Below are 6,128 nucleotides of genomic sequence, written 5' to 3'. Positions count from 1 at the left end.
ACTCACTCTATACATATATATATAACCTGAACAACTGAATAAAGGGAAAATCAGACATCCACCTGTTCGTAGCAATTGCTACAAAGGAAACCCATACGGGTTCCTCGAAAGAAAGGCCTCATAGTTGAAGAAAAATTCGTCCTGGTCCGGGACTCAAATCCGGGACCACCGCCTTTCCGGGGCAGCCGCTCTACCATCTGAGCTAACAAGGCGGCTAGCAGATGACAGGGCGAAGTCGAATTTGTCGACAACACGAAGCAAAGGCAAGAGTTTGACGTAGTAGTTCTGCGGAAACCCGCAAGGTGGAGAGAAAGAAACTCTTGCCTTTGCTTCGTGTTGTCGACAAATTCGACTTCGCCCTGCCATCTGCTAGCCGCCTGGTTAGCTCAGATGGTAAAGCGGCTGCCCCGGAAAGGCGGTGGTCCCGGGTTCGAGTCCCGGACCAGGACCATTTTTTCTTCAACTATGAGGCCTTTCATATTGAAAAGATTTTGCGCCAAAAAAACAACACACACCAGAAAGACGACAACACCACGGGCGTCTTTCGTCGTCTTTCTGGTGTGTGTGTTGTTTTTTTTTGGCGCAAAATCTTTTCAATATGCAAGATCACCAACTAGCCCAGCAGTTAACTCTTCTAAAGTATATGAGGCCTTTCTTTCGAGGAACCCGTATGGGTTTCCTTTGTAGCAATTGCTACGAACGGGTGGATATCTGATTTTGCCTTTATTCATTACTTCTCTCCACCTTGCGTGTTTCCGCAGAAGTACTACGTCAAACTCTTGCCTTTGCTTCATGTTGTCCACAAATTCACTTCGCCCTGCCATCTACTAGCGGCCTGGTTAGCTCAGATGGTAGAGCGGCTGCCCCGGAAAGGCGGTGGTCCCGGGTTCTAGTCCCGGACCAGGACGAATTTTTCTTCAATTATGAGGCCTTTCTTTCGAGGAACCCGTATGGGTTTCCTTTGTAGCAATTGCTACGAACGGGTGGATGTCTGATTTTCCCTTTATTCATTACTTCTCTCCACCTTGCGGGTTTCCGCAGAACTACTACGTCAAGCTGAACAACTGTAGCTCGCAGCCAGCAGCAGTGTGATGAAATTTGTGAATAATGTGTCCGTATTTGATTAACACATTAAAAGTGCGATATTTTGATATTGCAATTTCCTTTATTTCTGTTTTTATTACATGTGTTACGCTCCCAAGACATTCCCCAATTATGAACTGAATGGAAGAAGAAATTCGTAGTTTAGTGCCATTGCAAGCTTGCCGTATTCCATGAACGGTGACATACTCTGTGCAAATCATATAATTTTTCAAAGTACAATGCCGGAGGGTAAAGATTTTAAAGCAGTGCGACTCGGTTATATTTATGCAGTTTGATGCCTTTACGAAATGGTCCCAACTTAAGGTCATCACATGCATTTAAGATTGACGAACAGGGCGATAACTTGACCTAAGGAATTCATGCGTTTAAGGTAGCAAGAAAACAAAGCCATCGGGAAGTATGAAGAGAGGTGCTGTAGGTTCTCTCTTGCATACAGATTATTGGTGTATTTTCTAGCTCTTCACGAGGACATAACTGTCAGTTGGAAATACTTATGTAGATGCTTCGATGTACTACTACTAAGCCAAAAAGAATATTATAGCAACACTCCTTTCAAACCAAATGTCTTCACCACAGTGCTACAACCCAGGTAGCGGTGCACGCTTTACAGGAGTACACGCCTGCCAGACGTGCAGCAGGATAACTATAAATGAGTTCTAAGTAAATAAATTTGTTTGGTTGGTGAACCTTTCCATTGACCAGGTAATGTTCATGCTGGGAAAATTATGAAGATTTTTTCAAGTATCTAGAAGGGCCGTAGCATACACCCTCAAGGGCAGTGATGACTGCGGTGATGCTACACAATTTTCACACCACTCTTGCAAATATTTTGCTTCATCCAGAAAATGTAACATTGCTAATAGCGATGTAAATTTATTGGGAAAGACATCATTATCCAATAAATGTTATTTTACAGTTAACGTTATAATGCTAATACCAACAAAACAATAAGCAAAGTAACGTTTATTGAAGAAGGCAAAATACAATGTGTCCAAGCTAAGGCCGGTCAAGCTGTTTAAAAGTGGGGCTCCGATATGTGTCGAAGTGACCAACGGTGTTTTGTTAGTAGTCACCTTGCACACACTGTTGAATTTTATTGCGATAGCAATTGTATGGACACTCTAGGTGCATTTCTGACGTCGTCGTCGTCGTGAGGTTTCGTATAACGTCCAACGGCGACAAACTCGTCGCCGCGCGCCGTATGCTGTATGTGCGAGCGAAAGCGTACGAGCGCGAGCCAGCGATCGCGGCTCAGTCTTGCGCACGGAAGATAGGAAAGCCGGAAGGAAGCGTGCGTTTTCCGTCACGCGCAAGGATCCGGGGGGAGGGTGGTGAAAGGAGGCGCGTTCTACTCGGGGCCGCTGCATGTTGAAAGCTATCCGCGACGGGGACTCCACCGCGCCCTGTGTTTTCGCGACTTAGTTCGCGTTGATGTGAGGCGCAGCAGGAAGGTCAATTCGCTCGCTGCTGCTGCCGCGCTTCCTCACCCCAGCGTTTGAACAGAGAGTTTCCGCGGTCATCGAGTTAGATGTGTTCGTGTTTGCTTGTGCGCGCGTGACATCATGCTTGTTAACTTAGTTAGTATGCCTATATTTAACAGTTCATACGGCTGATAAAACTACTATCCTTCGTATAGCTAGCTGTCCACTAATTTGCTATCGCGATCGATGCTTCGCCTTTGGGGCGAAACAGCGATTTTTTTTTAGATGTAGCCTTGTCGGTCGGGCTCCCGGCGTATTCTTGCGTTACTTCTGCACTTCGACGCGGCACCACTGCACTATTGGACTACGGCAAGATGAGACATTTTGTTTGACAGTTTGCGGCTCATTTCAAGGACTTTCGGCCTACGGCACGTATCGAGTCTTGCGACGCAGTTGGCGAAAAACAGCTCGGCCTACCTGGCGCAGTTGAGTTAATGACTCGTACTGGGAAATGTTTGCGACGCTTTCCATGGGCCCCAATATTATTGTAACTTTGCATGGCAGTCCACTAATTTGCTATCGCAATCGTTGCTTCGCCTTTCGGGGGAAACTGGCACTTTTTTCTGCTATCATTCAATAGCGAATTAGTCAAAATTATTTGCTTAATTTATACTTGCTTGGATAATTGCGTAACCTCGTATGTCAAATTGTACATCGCATTCGAAAACATCATATTCAACTGTTTTAAACTCTTTATTTTTCTCACTTATTTCTTCCATATTTCAAAAGTTGTGTCGCAAAACGTCGGAATGAGTACAAAGTGAAGATGGGCCCACGCACTTGGCACGCCGATAGCAACGCTCTTAAAATGGGGTTTCAATGAACCAATACTGTTCTATGGCATTCTTAGTGACCGCGAAAAAGTGACAAGGCAAGGGAGTAGCTGTTCTGCCACTGCTAGAAAAATGCTGCGGTTTGCTCTCTCAATTTTTTTTTTCTTCGCTTCAGTCGTATATTTAATCGACGCCTTAAGCCGACGCGCAATGCTCAAGCAAGCAGCATGACCCGCCTGCTAGCTCGCAGTAGTAGCCGACAGCTAGATCGTCACCACGTCACTTTTTCGCGGCCACCAAGTCGGCAATTGAGCGATTCTTTGAAACCTCTTCGCATACGCATTCTCTTTCGCGTTTTGCGCTACAACCTTAAAGCGCGGATAACATAACTAGGGAAACCGTAGCGAGCTGCATTTTTTTAACGCGTCGCACAATTTGGCATCCGAGCTTACGCAATTATGCAGGTAATTATAAATTTAGGCAATTCCTTTTGACTAATTAGCTAATCAATAATAACAGAAAAAATTCACCAGTTCGCCCAAGGCGATTGCTAACGAAACACCGTTGGTCCCATCGTCCTGTAGCCGCTGGCTTTCTTTTTTTCACAGCTTGGCCCGCGTTAGCTAAGACACGTGGTATACGTAAAGCAGGTGCTCGTCGCAGCTCACGTAGCCTTTTGTGTCGCGATGACAGTTATTCGCACGCACGAGCCGCGCTGTCGCCGTCACGCTGTGCAGGGCGAGGTACCACATGCACGGAGAAAAGCGCGGCCCGTGCGCCGTGCTTGCTGGAGGTCACGTGATCTGCGTCGTTTGCCTGAGCAGACTTGCGAGGGCGAGCCGAGAAGGTTCGCGGCTTCCCGCGTGCTCTGTATTGCAGGTCACGTGATCTGCTGACTTTCGGAGACACGATGACGGCGCGAAACCACCTCTTTGGTACAAACACACGCGCTCATCGCCAGGCCAGCGTCGGGACGGTCGCGTCGCGGTCGCGGTGAACTCTGTCCTTGCGTGTCCTTGGGCGCGCGACACACCCGTTTGGATAAACTGTTTATATTGTCTATGAAATGACGAGGTATCGCTGGCAATGCTTCACCCTCCAAACGAAATCACGTATTTCTTCAATTAGGAATTACACTACAAAGGTAACACCCCATACACGCCCTGCGTTATGTATTTCGTATTTTCAGAGCGGAAAACAAGGCTTTCATGTTTACTTAACAGCCAACACCCTTGTCCTTTCTTGGTCTGATAACTTCTGCTCAGAACTAGACATTGTTGACGGTACAAATGATAGCAGATAAAAGTTACTTACCAATATCTCATGCGGTGCCGAAAACAGCACAAAGATGTGGTCGACAGATTTGATAGTTGCGTCTCGTGTTGTTTGGTAAGTGTGCATTACAAGAGCATTTTCTAAATGTTCCTTATTTAAAAAATAACGTTATGGGGTTTTAAGTGTCAAAACGACGTTCTGATCATGTGGCACGCCGTAGTGGGGCACTCCAGATTAGTTTTGATCACCTAGGATTCTTTAAAGGGACACTAAAGCGAAACAATAAATCAGTTTAGACTAATAAAGCATTGCTTGAGAACCCTGCAGGCAGTCATTTCAAAAAAATAGTTTGATTATTAAATGAGAAAATGAAGGTCCAAGTATCAGTATTTGAATTTCGAGCAAAAACCCCAGCGCCAGTACGTCATCGTGACGTCAGGGATTCCAAAGTATGTTTCCGCATTTGGGCCGCGTTGGCAGAATAAAGGTTCCCGAAACTTGCCACGTTGAATATTTTGTTCCTTTAGAACACAATGTAGTCAATCTGTACCGCTATATATAATTAGTAGGCCCTAGAATATGCCATCAAAATCCAAGACGTCACAGCCTCCAGGTGCAAGAACTTGGGTAGGCGTCGCCACCCGTATTTCGTTCTTGCGCTTGTTCTGGCTTACCAAACGTATCGTTGTAAGAGTGGTGTTTTTGGTGTTGTCGAACGGTAATTTACTGATGCAGAAGAAATCATTTTTTACTTTAGTGTCCCTTTAACGTGCACCTAAATCAAAGTACACGGGTGTTTTTGCATTTCGCCCCCATAGAAATGCGGCCGCCATGGCCGGGATTTCATCCCGCGACCTCGTGCTTTGCAGGTGCCTTATTTGAAATGGAAAAGCATTAGGCAGCTTAAACGCTTGACCACACAAAATGGCGACTTCGTTAGCTTAAATCAGAGGGTTTATAGGAGCAGTAAAAATTTTGAAACCTTGATTGTACTGGAAATGAATATGAATATATATATATATATTGCAAGCTTTCTTTGCTCCCAGAAATGTGCGGGCCAACCAGTCATACGCGACTTCTTATGTCCATCAGCTGGAAGCAATGGCAGATCCAGGTGAGGGGCCCTGCCACCCCACTTCACACATCAGCTACTACAAGAAAAGTGGCACAAAGAAAGTGGATTTCTCATGGTTATGCAAAATGTGAAACCTTGACATGCGAGACCTTTACATGTTAAACCTTTGGACTATAAATCAGAGAAGGGATGTCCACTCCTTGAATAAATTAGTGCAGCTTGCATAATCTTGTGAAACGACCTAGTCTACCCGATGAGTGAAATGTCATACAGTGAAAGCACTCAGTGGTGAGTCTTATTAAACCAGGTAAACCTACATAAAATGCTGTCAGCAATTTGAGACTTGTGTTATTGACCTCAACACATTGTAGTCTTCTCGAACCGAAAAGGACAATACTTTTACTCGAGCCAGACTGGATT

The sequence above is a fragment of the Dermacentor variabilis genome, chromosome 2 (genome assembly GCF_050947875.1).
Source record: "Dermacentor variabilis isolate Ectoservices chromosome 2, ASM5094787v1, whole genome shotgun sequence".
Taxonomy (NCBI): Eukaryota; Metazoa; Arthropoda; class Arachnida; order Ixodida; family Ixodidae; genus Dermacentor; species Dermacentor variabilis.
This window is presented reverse-complemented; position numbering follows the sequence as displayed.